This window comes from Triticum urartu, chromosome 6A (assembly GCF_056163025.1).
Source record: "Triticum urartu cultivar PI428250 chromosome 6A, HENAU_Tu73, whole genome shotgun sequence".
Taxonomy (NCBI): Eukaryota; Viridiplantae; Streptophyta; class Magnoliopsida; order Poales; family Poaceae; genus Triticum; species Triticum urartu.
Genome location: NC_141878.1, coordinates 90004234 through 90025692, shown reverse-complemented (window position 1 = coordinate 90025692; position 21459 = coordinate 90004234).

The following is a 21459-nucleotide window of genomic DNA, read 5'->3' as shown; positions in this document are numbered from 1 at the left end:
ACAGATGAACGTCGTGCTGCGCCCGTCCAGGATACGACACAATGGAGACACAGGCGCAGACGTGCAGTAGGGACCCATTCCAAGGATTCTTTTCAGATTAAGAACCTGCGTAAACCTTTTTTACTGTCTCTTGTTGATACACGTCCCCTGGTTCTATGACCAAAGAGGAGGCAGGCATCTTGGCATGTGGCCACGTCAGAATTCTTGTGCATACTTGGACACTAGGGGCTTATACCTCAGAGAGTTACCACGCCCGCTCTCATAAAGACCGAATACCTTAGGGAGTGTTCGGCGTCGCGAGTTTGGCCTTATATGCATCAGCTCCGAGTCATGATTTTGGTCAAATGTTGGGTTGCCTGGCTCCTGTGTTCACCCGCCTTACGTTCTGCTCTATCGGCTAAGGCGGCACCAGGAGAACTACTACAATTGTGCCCTGGTTCGGCCAGGCGAGCACCTCAGTAGAGAAAGACGAAAACCGACTGTCATGATATGGCGTGAGACTGGTCAACCACTCGATGACTCTCCGGAATCTGTAGGATTCCTCCGCATTAACGAAGGGTCGTTTCCCGGCCAGGCACATACGCGCCCCGAATTCGGGCGAGCGCAGTCGCCACCAGGGGCTACCTAAATAGTCCCATTGTCAAGCTCCTATGGCTAAGTGAAAGTGTTAAAGCATTATAGTCCGGTTGCCTAGCTCGCTGCGCTATCACCTCCTTTGTAGGACCAAGACGTTGGATTAAGTGTGAAAATGCGTCTTCTGCGAGCACCCCCGCACTATGTGCGTGGGGGCTGAAGCCAACGACTGCAATCTTTCAGATTTTGTATATATATCTTAAAACGGCCACACAGGAGGTGTTCCAAATACTTAAAGGCACAAGTATAAAAGGCTACTGCAATTCATCAAAATATTGCTTTATAATTACATATGCTATCAGAACATAGCATCCTTCGAGCACTGCGCCTCTATTACATGAGCGCCTTCAAGGACTTCCTGAAAATAGTGCTCGGACGGTACTCGGCTTTTGTCCGAATCTCGGGACGCAACAACGGTGGTCTCCATCTCTGCCCAGTATGTCTTGACACGGGCAAGAGCCATCTGTGCGCCCTCTATGCATGCTGACCTCTTCATTGCATTGATACGTGGCACCGCGTCAAGGAACTGCTGCACCAAGCTGAAATAACTTTTCGGCTCCGATCTCCCCGGCCACAGAAGACCCATGACGTACTTCATGGCGAGTCCGGACAATCTATTAAGTTCGGCCCATTGAGCCAGACGATCGTCCACTGCCAGTGGACGCTCTGGATTCTGGAACTGCGACCAGAAAATCCTTTCCACTTCGTGATCTTCTTGATCTCGAAAGTATTCGGTCGCATCAGCAGCACTCGCTGCCAAATCCAGATAGGTGTCCTCCGCACTCCACACCCGGTCCAACGGAGCAAACTTCGGATCGCAAAACTTCCTCCGCAGCATAAAGGGCTTTCCAGCCGCAATCTGTCTGGCCTGACGCAGCTCCTCCTTCGCAGCTCTCATCGCAGAGCGAGCGTCCTTGGCATCAGCAACGGCCTTCTCTAAGTCCGTCCGTCTCGCCCGGTCTTCTTTCTCAAGAAACTTGCAACGGTCAGCAGCACTTTTTAACTTCACGGCCATCTCGGCCATCTCCTTCTTGCTTCGGCAGTGAGCAGCCTGTTCGGCTCTCAGCTCTTCAAGGGCCTTCTCGGCAGCCGCATCACTTTTCCTGGCTTGTTCCTTAGCTCTGGCAAGTTCCGCCCGAAGACTCTCCACGGCGGCCGCACCATCTGTGTCAAGCACACACATTGTAAGATACTGGCATAAAGCTCCTCTAACCAGATGCCGCCCGAGGAATTGCATACCTTGAGCCTCATCAAGCCGCTCGTTGACGAGCGCGATGTCGGCATCCGCCACATCAAGTTGCCGCTTTAATTCGGCAAAATCATCAGTTCGGCTCGATTCCAGACACTTCGCCACCTGTATACAAAGGCGACATTTTAGACCTGGGATTATGATCCTCTGCGCGCCGTCAATTTTGACAACGCACAGAGTCTTAGGGGCTACTACCTACACATGGCACATCTTGTTTATGCGCAACTGACAAAGAAGTACATTATCAAACGTACCTCAAAACCCGTCAGCAAACTTCTGACGGCCTCATGCAATCCGCTTTCCACGGACGAAATCCTTCCAATCACCGTACCCATCAATGCACGGTGCTCCTCTGAGATAGAAGCTCGCCCCAGCAGAATCATTAGCTCCTCCGAACGCGCATCGGACGGTGCCGGACTCGTCCTATGACCTCCATCGAAGGTCGGACACGGAGAACCTCGGGGGGACATATGGCTACCTTCCACCCCTGCCGGATTCAGAGAAACCCTCCGCGATGACACCTCAGGGTCACCCGCCTCGCCAGGCGGTATGGCAGGGGGAGGCATTCCACTCCATCATCTCCGGAAGAAGATCCCCCGAAGATGAGCCCTGCTGAGAAGGGCTGAGGTCCGAGCTACAAAGTAAAATTTTAGTTAATCTTCTCAGATAAAAAGCAAGGATTTCTCTCATCCCTCTAAAGGAAAATCTTTCTCTACTTACGGCTCGCTGGAGGGCTGATCCCTTTGAGGGCATAGTTCGGCCGAGGATCTCCCCGCGTCGGACCCTCTGACGAGGACTTTTTCCCCCGCTTTGAGGCCATGGTCTCCGGGTCGTCAGAGGCAGCCCTCTTCTTCCCCTTAGGAGAGGAATTGTTGGTTCCTCCCTTCGGAGCAGCCTCCTTCAAGGAGGCCATAGTTTCCTTGTCCTCCCCCTCACTTCCCTCCAAAGGCACGATCTTCAAACATCCTGACTAGCATGGGATCCGGCCTGGTCTCAGGAAGGGGAGCCGGACACCTGATCAGCTTTGCCTTCGCTATCCACTCCTGTTTAAAAGGACAGCTCTTTTAGGGGCGAAGTTATGACAATTTTACGGATAGCGAGTCCGGGCACAAGGTTACTTACTTTTGTATCCGGGTGATTGCAGCTTAAACCTGCGTCCTCGGTCAAATCCGGACACATTGCTTGTGATCCGAAGAACATTTTATACATCTCCACGTGCGTTGCGCCCATAAAATGCTGGAGAGCTCGTGGTCCCTCCGGATTAAACTCCCACAGACGAAGGGAGCGACGTTTGCCGAGCAGTGTTTGGCGAATCAGCATGACCTGCGTCACTTTGACCAGGTTGAGGTCTCTTTCTAAGAGATCCCTAATGCGGCCCTGCAACAAGGACACGTCTTTGGATAACCCCCAATCTAATCCTTTGTTGACCCATGACGCTAGCCGTGGTGGGGGACCCGAGCGAAAGGCAGGAGGCGCCACCCACTTGGTGCTCCTGGGAGCGGTGATATAGAACCACTCTCGTTGCCACAAGCCGAGCTCCTCTTGAAAGGAGCCCTCGGGCCATGGAGCATCAGCATTCTTACTTATGACAGCGCCTCCGCACTCTGCGTGCCATCCCTTGATCATCTTCGACTCCACTCCAAAAGTCTTGAGCCATAATCCAAAGTGAGGAGTAACACGGAGGAACGCTTCGCACACAATGATGAATGAGGAAATGTGGAGGATGGACTCCGGAGCTAAGTCATGAAATTCCAGCCCATAATAGAACATTAGCCCCCTCACGAAGGGATCCATCGGGAAGCCTAACCCTCGAAGGAAGTGAGACATGAACACTACGCTCTCACCGGACTGGGGACTGGGAATAACTTGCCTTTGAGCAGGCAACCTATGCGAAATTTCGGCGGTCAAGAACTTAGCCTCTCTCAACTTTAGCACGTCCTCCTCCGTGACAGAGGAGGGCATCCATCGGCCTTGAAGGTCGGAACCGGACATTGTCGAAGGTCCGAAGCGCCTGGAATCTGGAGCCTAGGGTGTTGGAACTCGAGGCGACGGGCGAACTTGTTTTGAGATTGGAGAAAAGGAGTAAGGCCCTGGTCTCTTTATAAGAGGTTGAATACCAGGAGCCCTCCCCGTAACCGTTTGGGACTCACCTTTAATCGAGAAGACATGCTAATGGGCACGATTGGGTTACCCACGTCCGTATTGATGAGAATCCCGTAAATAAAGGGGACACGATCTCTGCTTTGACAAGACGTGCCAAGGAAACCACCTCGCAAAACACGCTGAGGTGGAAAAGTGAAAACGATTCGAATAAAGGCTTGGCCGTAGTGTGATGTCACGCTGCGGAATACGTCAGCATATTAGATTTGTGTTAATATTATTCTCTCTGTGGCAATACGTGGAAACTTATTTTGCAGAGCCGGACACTACTCTTGGTGTTTACTAACTTTTATGAAGAATTTGGAGGAGGAACCCGCCTTGCAATGCCGAAGACAATCTACGCGCCGGACTCGTCGTCATTCCTAGTTCTGCTTAGCCCCTGCATCGAGTTGCATATGTGAACAACCGATCCGGTATCATATACCCAAGAGCTACTAGAAACATCAGCAAGATAAATGTCTATAACATATACAACAAGTGTACCTGAAGAAGAAGTCATACTTCCAGTCTTCTTGCCCTTCTCGGCAAGCCACTTGCTGCAGTTCCTTTTCCAGTGTCCGGGTTCCTTGCAATGAAAGCAAATACTCCCCAAAGCCGTCCCTGACTTAGGCGCAGTGGCTGCAGTTGGAGTTGCCTCCTTCTCTTTGTCGTTTGCCTTAGCCTTTTTCTTGGACCAGCTCTTCTTGAACTTAGCTGAGTTCTGCACCATCAACACTTGACGATGTGTACCTTTCTTGATATCCTGCTCTGCCACTTTGAGCATCCCATGCAATTCAGCGAGCTTCTTTTCCATCCCATGCATATGGTAGTTCGAGATGAACGGCCCATAGCTGTCCGGAAGAGAACCCAGAATTGTATCTGTGGACAACTCATTCCCAAGTGGGAAGCCCAGCCTATCTAGAGCTTGCATGTACCCGATCATCTTGATCACATGCGGGCTCAGTGGATCACCCTCTTTCAGCTTACAATCCATCAAGGATCGCCAGATGTTGAACCATTCAGTCCTAGCCTGCATTTGAAACATGGTCTTAAGGTTCTCGATCATATCGAAAGCCTCAATATTTTCGAACTGCTGCTATAGATCGGGCTCCATAGAAGCCAGCATGAGACAACTAATCTCGTTTGATTCATCAACGAGTTTCTGGTAGGCATTTCTGGCTGTGGCATTAGCATTATCCGCAGGTTCCTCTGGAAGCGGATTCTCTAGAACTTGTTCCTTTTTCTCGTGCCTAAGAACAATTCTCAGGTTTCTATACCAGGTGGTAAAGTTTGTTCCATTCAATTTATCTTTTTCCAGGATTGATTTCAATGCAAAAGGGGTAACTTGAGCAGGTGGTGCCATTGATCTACAACAGAAATATGCAAAACACTAAGACATGTATTCATGAAGAGTAATTCATATTAAACATTTTAATAAGATCATTACTCCCACTAAAATCAACATCCCTCGGTTGGTACTTAGTGATTCAAGATCCAAGATCAACATGTCAACTAGTGCTTTTGCATCATTGCTAGAGGACAAGATCACTCGGTAAGCAACTCTTGCTAATCGTATGTCCATACGACGCTTGTTGTTGGGGACATCTCACGCCTCGCCAACCCCTATGCCTCGTAGCCCAAAACTGTTTTGATAGCCATGACAAGTCAACCAATGCTTCGTGTGTAAGTGTCCGACACAAACCCATCACTTCAAGGAGATCTAGTGGCACCCTAATTTCATAGGCCCGCCACTAAATATACTTGACATGTGAAGGTGCAGCAATTGGGGAGGCATTTGTACTTGACATTCTTTAAGGGATCACCCTACTTAAAACATCTACCATGCAAAAGGAAGGGTGCATAAAAGGGATAAACTTTCACAGGCAGTTTATGTATGTGTGATATGGTATAGCCCCTTTATATAGCGCATGGTGATCTCCATCTCCATGAATGGTTATCCTCGTGGTGATCACCATCTCCATGCCATGGTGTCAACCGCCAAGTTTTACATAAGATACTATGCTATTACAAACTAATAGCTACTGAAAGTAAATTACATTACATGGATTCTCATGTTGACACGCGGGTCATTAATACAATAATGGGATAACCATATGGCTCCTGCCGGTTGCCGCACTCATGACGCACAGGTCATGAATCAATAATAAAGCAACATTCATGGGCTATACCAAATCACAAGCATTCCCTGCAAAAACGAGTCAGACGTTCTACCGCCGAAGATAAAACCTCCTGAAACTCTATTTTCCAAGCGGATTTTGGCCTAGCCAGAAGCACCGAAATCCCGTTCCAAAGTTTCGCCACTAATCCAACTTTTCGTTAGCTTCAGTTTGACAGGTCGTGGAGCAAAATCGGAGTTCGTATGCAAAAGTTACAACCGTTTTACCGAGACCGCTCCAACAGATTTCAGCACCGCGGAAATCACATTTCCAAGGTGTTGATCTATGTTTTGATTCGATCAATCTCAATGATCTTCGCGTGCTGCATCCGGATTTATGTTCCACTGTCTACCCCGATGGCGGAAAACTGACCGGTAGGGGTAAGTCGTGTCACAACCTCTGCATCACGATCACGGAAACAAGATCACGAAACAAACCTTCAACACTGACATGCGCGACCAATCTCATCGATCCGCACCTGAACCGATCTACATATCTCATATGCATATCATCAAATCTATCACCACACAGCGGAGGCTCTGATACCACTGTTGGAACACGCGGTACTCTACGCTAGCGCCAAATAAAATTTTCTACCGCGCACCCAAGATCATGCTGCTGGAAATCGATTACGAGATCGGGTTTACCACTAGACGCGCAGTCACCACAGCGGAAGTAGAGTTGGTGATGCGTGTAGCTGATCTCCCGCGAACAGCGAAGACCCGTGAACGGTGATCTCCCATGAACGGCACCTTGCGGTTCCCTCGAACGGTTCATCCAAGCACCGCAGATGCGATACCTCCAAGGTATCCACACGTACGGGGAGCAGCATCGAGCGGCGGACTGCTAGGTCCGGTCGCGCGACATGGGCGTGGGGAGTGGTGATGGCTAACCAGGGTTCAATTGGATCAACCCTAAGTGGTGTGCCCACTCCCCTTTATATAGACCTCCGAGGTGGGCTCAACACTTGAGCCCACTAGGAGTCCACATCCATTTTCCACTCGGATCCAATCCGAATGGGCTGTAGCCCCTTAAGTGTGCGACCCTATAGGTTCACGTACACATGGACACAACCAGAGTCGATAGTTGGTAGCGGCTCCTAGCAGAACGTGCCAACTCCCATGTGGGCGAAAAGTCGTTTGACGAACCTCAACAATGTGGCATATGCAACATTCCTTTTGCCTCAACAATGTGGAAAGTGAGTACTTGTCACCCTTGTGATAGCTCGACCTCTCTTCTCGAAACCATGATACAGATTCCCGAACTAGGTTAACACTTAACCCAAGTCGCATGGCCATGCTTTCCGAATCTGATCACTCGAGAGGGCCCGGAGATTATCTCTCCAAATAGGAGGGGAAAATCCCATCTTGGCCAACCATGTCTCGCGGCATGTCTCACGACTCACACGAAAGCTACCTTTATAACTACCCAGTTACGGAGTAGCGTTTGATAGACCCTAAGTGAGTCGATCGTCATCGCGAGAACATGCGAGGACCTCGGGTCTAGGAGATGGGTAGACATTGCACTTGAGACTAACAGATGACTATATCTCGGTGCGTCTCAAAGTGGGTCTGTCTGACTCGGTGTTCTCCATCCCCGAGCCCATACTATCGGTTTAGCATCTCCATGCACATGACTTGTGAAACATTGTCATCAACCGAGTTGTATACTAGTCAATGATATGTGTCCGCACAACCTCATCAACTAGGTACCATTAGAACAATCATCATACAGTACATAGTTCCACAAACAAGTCACATACTTATTAATACATATCATTGATGATGTTCAAGGACAATACAAAGGACTCATGAATACATATGGAAATGTCATCATCACATGATTGCATCTAGGGCATATCTCCAACATGTGGCAATAATGGGATCAAATGTGAAGGGGGTCAAATGTGAAGTAGCCCATTTTCAAACCCACCGCGGCATCGGGAGTGTACACGCGTGGGAAACGGTGGTTTGAAAAGAAGAAGAAAAAGAAGCTAATTGCACGCATGGGAATTCATGGTCATATATATTATATGAACAAAAAGAGACAATTTTTGAAGGGCTCGTGGCCATTTTGCATGATAAAAACAATTTTGGCCCTTATAAATTTGGTCATTTTGCATGATAAAAAAGATAGAGGGCTTGTGGCCATTATACAAATGCAAAATGACCATTTTTGAATAGTTTGTGGCCATTTTGCATGATAAAAATAAATTTGGCCCTTATAAATTTGGTAATTTTGCATTTGTATAGAACAAAAAGAACTAAATTTAGTACGCAATGTCAATTGTTGTGTAATTTCAAACGATGCAAAAAGAACAGAGCCAACATGTTCACCAAAAAACAATGCAATTCCACGGCCCAACCAGAGCTTGGTTTCCTTTTGGGCCCAATAACAACATTTTTTTTCACGGAGTCAGTGGTGGGCGAGCAGCCGAGCACAACCAACAAGATCGCCTCTCGTAGATCGCCCCATGATCCAACGATGCGGAGCCGTCCTTGTGATCCAATGACCCGGAGCCCGCACGCAGCCTGCCCACCAAATTCGTTATAGAAGACCACATCTGAGGGCTGTCGCTTCGTGCCAGGGTATGATCGGACGGCTGACTTTCAGAGCTAGGGTTAGGCGAAACCCCGTTGGGTTTAGAGGGGTTTTGAGCTGGTCAACGGGGTTTCGAAAGCTTTGACTAAGCATAATTAATTTAAAAAAATCAAAAAATATGAAACCTTCGCCGTTCGTCGTTTTATAATACACACTAATGAGGAAAAATACTAAAATTGGTCTATGTCATTTTCATGAAAAAACCCTAGCTGGCACGATCGAGGTCAAATGAGCACCATTAATTTAAAAAAAAATCAAAAAAATATAAAGCCCGCGCACAATGTTGTCTTATGTGACATGTTACCAACGAAAAATCATAAACTTGGTCTATGGTCATTTTCATGAGAAAACCTTCACACATATGAGCTATCACCTACAAGATTTCATAGAGTTCAAGGAGATGAGGTAGGGTTACCTTCTGTTTTTGAAAAATTTAATAAAATCAAAAAAATCACCAAAGCTTTATTTCAAAGTGAATAAGAAGGATCTGAACTTAGTTTTCCATTTTCATATTTTAAACGTGTTTTTAATTGTTTTTATATTAAAGCATATTTTTTTCAAAATAAAATGTAAAAATATGAAGATTAATTCAAAAAATAGTGAGACTTCGAATCTACACTATATAGATTGAATAGGTGTTAATAAAAAACATTTGGCCCATTTAGAGTAGGTCCAAAAAAACTTGATTACAAATGGGCTGTTTACCCTAGCATGGGAGCTCATTTCGAGCACATTTCTCCTACACAAACATAGATAGTTTGCCAAGGTTTTATTTTTTTGCATTTTCTTTAATTTATACTGTCCCGTCAAATTTCAGTTGAAAACATCGGATAATGAAACATGCTGGTGGGGAAAAGCATGCATTTGATTTGATTAATAAGCATGAGACAAATAACATGTGTGATCAGTGAAGAAACACTGAAACAACATGTGTGATCAGTGAAGCAACGTTGAAACAACTTGTGTGATCAATGAAGCAACACTGAAACAACATGTCTGATCAGTGAAGCAACACTGAAACAACATGTGTGTGATCATTGCAGCACCTAAACTCATAGTTCACAATATCTAAACAGAACTAACCATACACCACATGCAAATTTAAGGACAGACAAATATAGATAGCATAATACATTACTAGCATAATATAGATTCAGTTCAACACACCATAAGTTTACCAAAAGTAACCGGACCCAAAGTAACCCAAAAGATAAAAATTCAGTTCATCACAACATCACATCATGCCGGAGTCAGGGCCTTCGCGAGCGCAACATGCTACCCCTGATCATGTAGTCCTCCCCGCAAATCGCTATAATACGTCTCCAACGTATCTACTTTTACAAACACTTTTGCCCTTGTTTTGGACTCTAACTTGCATGATTTGAATGGAACTAACCCGGACTGACGTTGTTTTCAGCAGAATTACCATGGTGTTATTTATGTGCAGAAACAAACGTTCTCGGAATGACCTGAAACTTCACGGAGCCACTTCTCAGAAAATATGAAAAATACCTGCAAAAGATGAAGGCCAGGGGGCCCACCACCTATCCACGAGGGTGGGGGCGCGCCTGCCCCCCTAGGGCGCGTCCCCCTACCTCGTGGGCCCCCTGTTGCCTCTCCGACTCCAACTCCAACTCCATATATTGTGTTTCAGGGAGAAAAAAATCAAGGAGAAGAATTCATCGTCCGCCAAGCCCTAAAACCTCTCGGGAGGGCTGATCTGGAGTCCGTTCGGGGCTCCGGAGAGGGGAACCGTCGCCATCGTCATCATCAACCATCCTCCATCACCAATTTCATGATGCTCACCACCGTGCGTGAGTAATTCCATCGTAGGCTTGTTGGACGGTGATGGGTTGGATGGGATCTATCATGTAATCGAGTTAGTTTTGTTAGGGTTTGATCCCTAGTACCACTATGTTCTGAGATTGATGTTGCTATGACTTTGCTATGCTTAATGCTTGTCACTAGGGCCCGAGTGCCATGATTTCAGATCTGAACCTATTATGTTTTCATCAATATATGAGTGTTATTGATCCTATCTTGCAAGTCTATAGTCACCTATTATGTGTTATTATCCATTAACCCCGAAGTGACAATAATTGGGATACTTACCGGTGATGACCGTAGTTTGAGGAGTTCATGTATTCACTATGTGTTAATGCTTTGTTCCGGTTCTCTATTAAAAGGAGGCCTTAATATCCCTTAGTTTCCGTAAGGACCCCGCTGCCACGGGAGGGTAGGACAAAACATGCCATGCAAGTTCTTTTCCATAAGCATGTATGACTATATTCGAAATACATGCCTACATTATATCAATGAACTGGAGCTAGTTCTGTGTCACCCTAGGTTATGACTGTTACATGATGAACCGCATCTGGCATAATTCTCCATCACTGATCCATTGCCTACGAGCTTTCCATATATTGTTCTTCGCTTATTTACTTTTCCGTTGCTATTGCTATCATCACTACAAAATACCAAAAACATTACTTTTACTACTGTTTCCTTTTGCTATCGTTATCACTACTATCATATTACTTTGCTACTAAATACTTTGCTGCAGATATTAAGTTTCCAGGTGTGGTTGAATTGACAACTTAGCTGCTAATACTTGAGAGTATTCTTTGGCTCCCCTTGTGTCGAATCAATAAATTTGGGTTGAATACTTTACCCTCGAAAACTGTTGCGATCCCCTATACTTGTGGGTTATCAAAACTATTTTCTAGCGCCGTTGCCGGGGACCATAGCTCTATTCTTTGAGTCACTTGGGATATATATCTGCTTATCATTATGAAGAACTTAAGAGATCCAAAAACCAAGATCTATCCCTCAACTACGAGGGGAGGTAAGGAACTGCCGTCTAGCTCTGCACTTGATTCACCTTCTGTTATGAGTAAGCTTGCGACACCTATACCTGCTTCTGCTATTCGTTCTGATATGTCGCATATTATTGATGTGCCACTTCTGCTATGCATGATACTTATGATGAAACTACATCTATGCCTGATACTACTGTGCCACTTAGTGATTTCCTCGATGAACAAATTGCTTGGGCTAGAGAAATTGAAAATATTGAATTTGATGACAGTGATGAAAGTGATGATGAAGAATCACTTGTTATTCCTAAGGGTTATGTTTTTTATCAAGAAGCTTCTTTCGCTATTTTAGCTTGCAAAAATAGAAATGAACTCAAAAGGTTATTAGCTAAATGGAGTAAGCAATCTCTAAATGCTAGAATGAAACCTGACCCTGCTTTTGCTACTTCACCCATCTTTGTTACTGATAAGGATTATGAATTCTCTGTTGATCCTGATATAATTACTTTGGTTGAATATGATCCTTTTCATGGTTATGAATCTAAAACTGTTGTGACACATATTACTAAATTGAATGATATATCCACCCTGTTCACTAAAGATGAGAGAACTCGTTACTTTTACATCCTAAAAATATTTTCGTTCTCATTAAAGGGTGATGCTAAGATATGATTTAATTCTCTTGATCCTGGTTGTGTGCGTAGTCCCCAGGATATGATTTATTACTTCTCTGCTAAATATTTCCCTGCTCATAAGAAACAAGCTGCTTTAAGGGATATATATATAATCTTGTGCAAATTGAAGAAGAGAGTCTCCCACAAGCTTGGGGGAGGCTTCTCCAATTACTTAATGCTTTGCCTGATCATCCTCTTAAGAAAAATGAAATACTTGATATCTTTTATAATGGACTAACCGATGCTCCAGAGATTACCTGGATAGTTGTGCTGGTTCTGTTTTCAGGGAAAGAACACCGGATGAAGCTTGAAAGTGCGTTATATCGACTAGAGGGGGGGTGAATAGGCGATTTTTATGAAAGTCTTCAAAACGTGGAAGTTATGAAGACAAACAGTAGAGATATGCCTATTACTATGCAGCGGAAGTTAGACTACACTAGGCAAGCCATGGTCAAGTATCAACAGAGTGAAAGCACAGTGACAAATAGCTGTAGTGTAATAAGGATCAGGTAGGAAGATATTATGAAGCCAAATAGATCATACACTCACATTGTGAAGACAAAAGATAGAACATACATGCTATGACTTCACAATGAGTGATCAGTAAGTAAAAGGAAGTGAAGATGAAACCAGTGACTCGTTGAAGACAATGATGTGTTGGACCAGTTCCAGTTGCTGTGACAACTGTACGTCTGGTTGGAGCGGCTAGGTATTTAAACCTTAGAACACACAGTCCCGGACACCCAGTCCTGAACACGCAGCTCAGGACACCCAGTCCTCACCGTATTCTCCTTGAGCTAAGGTCACATAGACCTCGCCCAATCACTCTGGTAAGTCTTCAAGGTAGACTCCCGAACCTTCACAGACTTCGTTCACTGGCAATCCACAATGTCTCTTGGATGCTCTGAACGCGAAGCCTAACCATCTGGAGGATGCACAGTCCTCAAGTGTAATAAGTCTTCAGATCACACAGACAAGAAGACTTAAGTGATGCCCAATTCTCTCTGGCTCTGGTGGTTAGGGCTTTATCCTCACAAGGAATTCTCTCTCAAAGGCTTCGAGGTGGGTTGCTCTCAAACGACAAAAGCCGTACTTTCTATCTGAGCAGCCAACCGTTTATGGTTGTAGGGGGTGGACTATTTATAGCCACTTGGCAACCCGACCTGATTTGTCCGAAATAACCCTGGGTCACTAAGGAACTGACACGTGTCCCAACGGTCAGATTTCAAACTCACACGGCAACTTTCCTTGCGCTACAAGCAAAGCTGACTTGTCCAGCTCTGGAAAAGATTCACTCTCATTATCTTCACTTGAAGACATAGGTTTTTGGTTTAGGCATCACTTCAGTCATTCTGACTGGTTCTCTTAGACCCCACTTAACAGTACGGTGGTTCCTATGACTCAACACAAAAGAAAAAGAACTACGAAAGATCTAAGTCTTCGAGCTCCATAGGCTTCATATCGTGTCTTCTCTTGTCATAGTCTTCAATGTGAATATATACCACCTTTGACTTCAATGTCTTCATACATTTTTAGGGGTCATCTCTGGTAGTAAAACCGAATCAATGAGGGACTTCTACCTGTGTTATCCTGCAATTCTCACAAACACATTAGTCCCTCGACTAGGTTTGTCGTCAATACTCCAAAACCAACTAGGGTGGCACTAGATGCACTTACAATCTCCCCCTTTTTGGTGATTGATGACAAACTAGTTGAAGTTTTCAACGGGGAATATAATCTGTGAAATTGTAAAGGATAAGGAATTGTCTTCATAAGTTTCAAGGGCTCCCCTGAAGATGTGCATATAAGTTAATTTGCTTTTGGAATGCAAATGCACATGGCAGGTTATACTTGTGGAGATCCACTTCAGCTTATGATGACAATCCACTATGCATGTGAAAGTATATGAAGATAATGACATGCATAATGGAAAATGGACGTCTGCAGAATGAGCTAAGTGCGGAATTTATCTTCGCAAAACAAGGTGGCAAATAAGTAGCAGACGACCATCTAGTTTAAGTGTTACAACTCATAAGAACCAAATGTAGCAAAAAACGAGAGTTGTAAGCACGAAGCAAAATATAAGGCACCCGCCCATATGAACCCGCTTGAAGACTATCAATCTCATATGCTTCTCCCCCTTTTGTCAGTAATGACCAAAAAGGTTCGAAGACATAGAGCCTCTACTCGTTCCCATGAGTAGTAGGTGAAGTAGCAGGGTTGTTGATGTTGTTTGGCGGTGCAGAAGAGCTTGGAGGTGCTGAAGCAGGTGGCGGTGAAGTAGCATCGTCTTCTTCCTCAATAATTCTGGCAGTGACTGTGGCAGCAGAGGAAGAGAACTCAGAGTCTTCAAGGGATGGAGTTCCTAGCAGCACAGCCCTTCGAGGAGGTGTGGAGTCAAACTTGAATCTCTCAGTGAAGCCATCCTCTTGAAGATCAGCTTCAGACAGCATCATCGTTAGCCCTTTCCATGTGCGGCGACAGGTTTCATGGGCAACGAAAGCATTCTTGGTGGCAAGATTTTGAGTGCGATTAACATCCACCAAGAGGCTTTTCATCTGACGCTTCATCCAGTCATGATGCCTATCTTGTTTCTGATGTAGGGCCACAAGAAGCTCTCGGTTGTTGAGAACACGAGTGCGCTTCTTGGGTCTTGGAGCAGTGGCACTGTCAGTGGCTTCAGTTGAAGCAGGGTGTGGTGCACGTGTAGTGCCAGCCAAAGGATACACCCGAGAAACTGCTTCAACGCCTTCAACATTCTGAGTAAAACTCTGATGTTCTGCATTCTGAAGACTTAGAGGTTGCTTGGCAGGCTCAGAATATATGGCTTCAGTAGACATGTCCACGTCATGCAAGAAGATCCGATGGTTGCGAGCTGAGGGCTGATAAGAGATGGCGGAGTGTAGCTTGATCAGCCGCATGACCCAAGGGGCGTAGAACTTCAAACCGAACAGATCCATGCCTGATGCAGCAAGTTGGCGTATGAAAAAGTCCTGTGCATTGAAGCATTTGCCATGAAGTATATAGAAGATCAAAGTCTTCATTGCACCCTGAACCTTGGCATTTGGAGAGTGCCCTTTGATAGGCCAGAGAGTCCGCCTGATGATGTGATAGATGGTTCTAGGCAGGTACTCAAGGTCTTCAACGAAGAACTCTGTGGGATACGCAGCATCTGGGGGCAATGGCTTCATCATGCTGAGCATTTGACTCATATTGGGTTCTGGCCGCTGAAAGATGCTCTCAATAGCTTCAGTATGCAGCTGACAGCCTTGCTCGAAGAGATCGCCAGGAGTGGGCAAGCCAGTGAGCTCAATGAGGTCAAATGCATTGGCTTCATGATGGACGTTGCCAGTCATCCACTCTAGGACCCAAGTATTCGGATCTCTGCTGTATCCTTTGATGTGAAGGGTGGCATAGAATTGTAGCAGCAGCTCTTCATTCCAATGCTCTTCATCAGTGACAAACTGCAGCAGACCCACTTGCTTGAAGCAATTCAATGCTTCTTCTAGACAGGGCAGACCAGCTATAGCTTCAATGTCAAGGCGCTTGTGTGGGAAGATGCGACCTTGGTTGTAAAGAATGCAAGAGTAATAGCTTCGCTGAGGATAGCTCCAGAACCGATCAGATGATATCCGTTCCCTTGAGTAGGGGTTCTTGGAGCTATCGAAGAACGTGTTGTCTGCCCTGAAGCCATTGATGTTGAAGGAGCCAGGTGCTGATGCAGGACCTGGAAACCTTGGCAGTCTTGGGATTGGCTTCTGGACCTGAGGCCTGTGCTCAACATGATAGTTGAATTGGGGACCGGCAGCAGACTCAGGAACAGAAGTAGTGGGTTCAGTGGCTTCGCTGTCTTCTGAAGCTTTTGCTGGGGAGGGCTCCACATTAGCTTCATTGTTGGTTGTGGCAGCCTCAAGATTTTCATCCTCTGCTTGACTAGCTGGACGGTCGGTCACAAGCACGTTCTCCTGGAGAACTGCTTCTTGGTGGAGCAGGGGAGTGGGATCTTGTGGTACTTCTTCTGCGGCTGATGCAGCCGGAATGTCTTCAGCAGAGACTTGAGGCCTTGGACCTTTGCGAAGCCTGCGGAACGCAGACGACGCCTGTGGAGTTGGAGTGGGTTGGGCCTCATAGTCTTCTTCCTCTTGTGGGCGATCCGCCCATGAAGCATCCTGTGCAATTGGCGTCGGTGGACGACCAATGCTGATGAGTTCGCTGTGTTCTAACTGAGGAAGGGCTGCATCATCTTCTACATTGTCATGATGACCAATGTCTTCAGCAGCGATGGGATCAACTGCTGGAATGTCTTCATCTTCAGGAGCCTCTGTGGAAGCAGGCTCATGAACTGTCAGTTGACGTTCCGCGTCAGGATGAACCATGGAAATGGGTTCAACTATCAAGGGCTCTGTGAGAGCAGCCCGAGCTTTCTTGGTCTTTCTCTTTTTCTTGGTGAGGTCAGTAGGAGAGTCTTCAGAGTGTTTCCTCTTCCTGGCTTCAGCCTCAGCAGTTCTTGTCTTCTTGAGCTCTGAAGCTGTTGACTGGCTCTTTGGCTTCGAGCCAGGCATTCTTGTTGGGAAGACAATTGGAACTGTTTCTTGCCTCGGTGCATCAGATTCAGCCATAGCAGGCTTCTTCTTCTTCTTTGCAGCCATCCTAGGGTCGATGCCAGGACGCCCAAGTGCTTTGCGCTTCTCAGCCTCATTATAGGCTTGCACACATCTGTCAGCCAGAGTCTTCATGCGCTCACGCGATCCCTGAGCTTCTGCACGCTTCTTCACAAAGGCTTCCTTGAGCTCGTGCATCATTGTCTTGAAGTTCTTCACTTCTTGCACGCTGAGCTTGGCCATATGCTTCTTGAACTGAGCCTTTTCATAGTCAATTTTCTGCTTCAGTTCAACTATGCGCTGGGCAATAGCAAGTTCTGAAGTAATGGCGCCTTGGAAGGCAACACTGAGGCCAATAGGTAGCTGCAGATCTTCAAAGCTGATGTTTGGCGTGTCAAACCACTCGTCAATGAAGCTGTGGATGATGGTGACATCAAAGAGAGGCAGATTATTGAAGATTTCTGCTTCTTCTTTGCTCTTGATGAGCTGCTCAAGAGCGTCATCTGCAAGATCTTCATCACTTGACAGATCAATGGCTTCATTGCGCAGAATGGCAGCAGCTGTGAGCTCTTTTCCAGTGTGAGACAGAGGCATCTTGGCCTTCTGGTGCCTTGAGACGCGTGATAAGTCTTCAGACTGCACACTGTCTTCAGGAGGTGCAGTCGCCAATGGCTTCGCCTTTGAGATTTTTGGTGAAGGGGCTGGCTTTGAAGCTTTTGGCTTCTTCAACTGCTTTGGCTTCGGCACTGCAGGCGCGTCATTAGACTCAGTGTCAGCCGCAGGCTCATTCACTGCAGTCCCTTGAACCAAGATGTAGGTGATGAGGCCTTCAAGGTTGGCATACGAACAGATGACATTTGGTTCTGCTTCTCGTGTTCCATCTACCCTTGGTGCTGAGGGACCAGGGTTGAAGTCTAACCCAAATTTCTTCTTGTTCTGCTTCGCTGAGTTTTGGGCAAACTGGAAGTTGCGCTTGAACAGATTGTCATCACGACACCAGAGTAGTGACGACAGATGTGCATCATCAGGCTGTGGCCCACGGACCATGCATGGATAGAAGCTTTGGGCAATAGCTTCATCTCTGGACTTGGGTACAAGATTCCTGTATAAGATGTCTCCCCACAGTCTTTTGATGGCACTTTTCTCAGCATACTCTTGGGTTGTGAAGCGGTATTTGAACCATTGTTCTGCCCAATAGCATCGAATCCATTGGATTCGGGTCTTGCGCTGACCATAATCCTCTTCAGGATCTGTCTTATACATTTCTGCGAGTTCATCAGGCAGATCTTTGGATGTTCCACCATGACGTTGTCTGCCCCCCTTCCTTGCTGCTTTCTCTGAAGCCATAAACTTTAACTTGAAAGGCTTCAAGACGTTCAATGGCTTCAAAGGCTTTCTCTTGCTGGACCAACAGGAACTGGCTTCAGGAGAATTTATGTGATGCTGTAAGAATTCTGCAAATGAATGCAGACTATGAGGACCAAAGGATTCTCCCACGGACATGTACCTGTGACAGCATTAAGGTGCGAGGGAAGGGGAAGAGGTCATATGCATTCTCAGAAGATTTTGAAGATAAATCAGTTTAGAAGACATTGACCTCATCGTGCGAAGACATTCACTCATAGATAAGAAGTTGGTTCCAGATTTGTACGAATCCACAGATCAGTACAAGTGAGGAATCTAACTACTTTGTGAAGCACAAGTGAATATACTAGGCATGTTATGAGATGCAGTTTGAGAGAGGTCTAGCTTGTGTGAACAAAAACTGCTTGTGGTAGAAAGTGACAGATCAATAGGATCAACGGTGCTGTAAAAAGGGAGTTTTATTTACCACACTGAGAACTGCTAGACAGAGTGGGAGATGAGGCCGAGCAGTTCACTCTTCCGTGCCCTAACTTGGCGACGGAGGAGACCTACGGCGACGGCGGAGAGGACGATGTCCGTGGTCGGCGTGAAGACGGCGTCGGAGAGGTTGCGGCAGCGAAGCGCTTCGTCGCCGGCGTCGTCGAGAGCTAGCTGTGGCGCTAGGGTTCGTGCGAGGGTGGAAGAAGAGATAATTACCGTTGTGAGTGTGTATTTATAGGCACAGGGGCGGCACTGTGCTATTACACAGGTGCCCCTGGCGATTCGCATCTGAGGAACACGTGGCCAGTTTGCGGAAGTTTGGGGTTTGTTCCACGTCCCACGCACGCCTGGATTGTCGGGTGGTCGTTCCTACTTCTTTGGATTTCATGTGGAGGAATGAGCATTGAAAACGGACTTAATGGTTGTCTCTATATCTTCTGCTGGCAAGGACGCAGAGAAGACATTCGATAGTTTCAATAGAATGCATATGACTTGGAGAGATAGAGTTTGAGATAGAAAGCATAGAGAAGTTGGGGTCCGATCACATTCACTTAGTTCAAAAGATTCAACACGAAGACATAGCTATAAGTGAATGCTGTAGAGGATAGAACACTAGCATATATATATATATATATATATATATATATATAATCAACATAGTGAAGATAATCATGAAAATATGTTGAGTTCGAAGCCAAACCAAATGTGAAGACATTGCAAGGTAACGCCATGAGAGAAACACTTCAAATAAAGTAAAGAACCAATCATGGAGCGGTATACCTTTTGATCGAACTCTTTACCATTGTCGTCAGGACCCAGATGATGTTTTGCTGGCATTGGTGTTGTGAAGCCTTTGCAGTCTTGCATAGCGAACTTCTTCAGGCAATCTTTGAGATACTTCTCTTGAGATATGAAGATGCCTTTGCGTTGTTGTCATATTTGAAGACCAAGGAAGAACTTCAGCTCCCCCATCATGGACATCTGATATTGCTCTTGCATCATATATCCAAACTCTTCACTGTACTTCTGATTGGTGCAGCCGAAGATAATATCATCCACATATATTTGGCACACAAACAGTTCACCATCATATGTCTTCGTGAAAAGAGTGGGATCTAGGGAACCAGGTATGAAGCCTTTGCTCTTCAGGAAGTATTTGAGTGTGTCATATCAGGCCCTAGGGGCTTGTTTGAGGCCATACAGAGCCTTGTTGAGCTTGTATACCATGTCAGGATGTTTTGGATTTTCAAAGCCAGGTGGTTGTGCAACATACACTTCTTCTTCAATCTTGCCATTGAGAAAGGCACTCTTCACATCCATTTGATATAGAAGTATGTTATGATGATTTGCATAGGCCAGCAGTATGCGTATGGCCTCAAGCCTAGCCACAGGAGCAAATGTTTCATCGAAGTTAATGCCTTCCACTTGAGTATATCCTTGAGCAACGAGACGAGCTTTGTTTCTGACAACTTGACCATGCTCATCTTGCTTGTTGCGGTATATCCATTTGGTGCCTATTATATTGTGCTTCCGTGGATCAGGACGCTTAACTAGTTCCCATACATTATTCAGCTCAAACTGTTGAAGCTCTTCTTGCATAGCTTGAATCCATTCAGGTTCCATGAAGGCTTCTTCAACTTTCTTGGGTTCTGATATTGAGACGAATGCGAAGTGCCCACAGAAATTTGCTAGCTGAGTTGCCCTTGAACGAGTGAGTGGACCAGGTGCATTGATGCTATCAATTATTCTTTCAATCTGCACTTCATTGGCAACGCGAGGATGTACAGGGCGAAGACTTTGCTCTTGCTGTTCATTGTCGTTGTTGGAAGGAATGTCTTCAGGCTGAGCATTGTCTTCATGTTGATCAGGTGCTGAAATGATAAGTTCTTCTTCAGGATTAGCTTCAGAAGGTATAATTTCTCCAGTTCCCATTAGCTTGATTGATTCACTGGATGGAACTTCATCTAGCACACTTGGCAGCTGCTCTCTTTGTGATCCATTGGTCTCATCGAACCGCACATCCACTGTTTTAACCACTTTGTAATGAAAGAGATTGAAGACTCTGTAGGAGTGTGAATCCTTTCCATATCCAAGCATAAACCCTCATGTGCTTTTGGTGCAAATTTTGAGGTGTGATGTGGGTCCTTGATCCAGCACCTTGCGCCAAATACTCTGAAGTAACTGACATTTGGCTTTTTGCCAGTAAGGAGCTCATAAGATGTCTTGTTCAGTAGCTTGTGAAGATAAACACGATTGATTGTATGGCATGCAGTATCAATGGCTTCGGGCCAGAATTTTTTGGGGTCTTGTATTCATCTAGCATCGTTCTGGCCATCTCAATTAGTGTTCTGTTCTTGCGTTCGACGACGCCATTCTGCTGTGGCGTGTACGGGGCTGAGAATTCATGTGTGATGCCCAAGGTATCAAGATATGTATCAAGGCCAGTGTTCTTGAATTCAGTGCCATTGTCACTTCTGATGTGCTTTATCTTGGCGCCAAAATTGTTCATAGCACGATTGGCGAAGCGTCTGAAGACATCCTGCACTTCAGTCTTGTAAAGGATTATGTGCACCCAAGTATATCTAGAATAATCATCAACAATAACGAAGCCATAGAGGCAAGCAGTAGTAGTTAGAGTTGAGTAATGAGTGGGACCGAAAAGATCCATGTGAAGCAGTTCGAAGGGTTGAGTAGTAGTCATGATTGTCTTCGAGGAATGTTTGG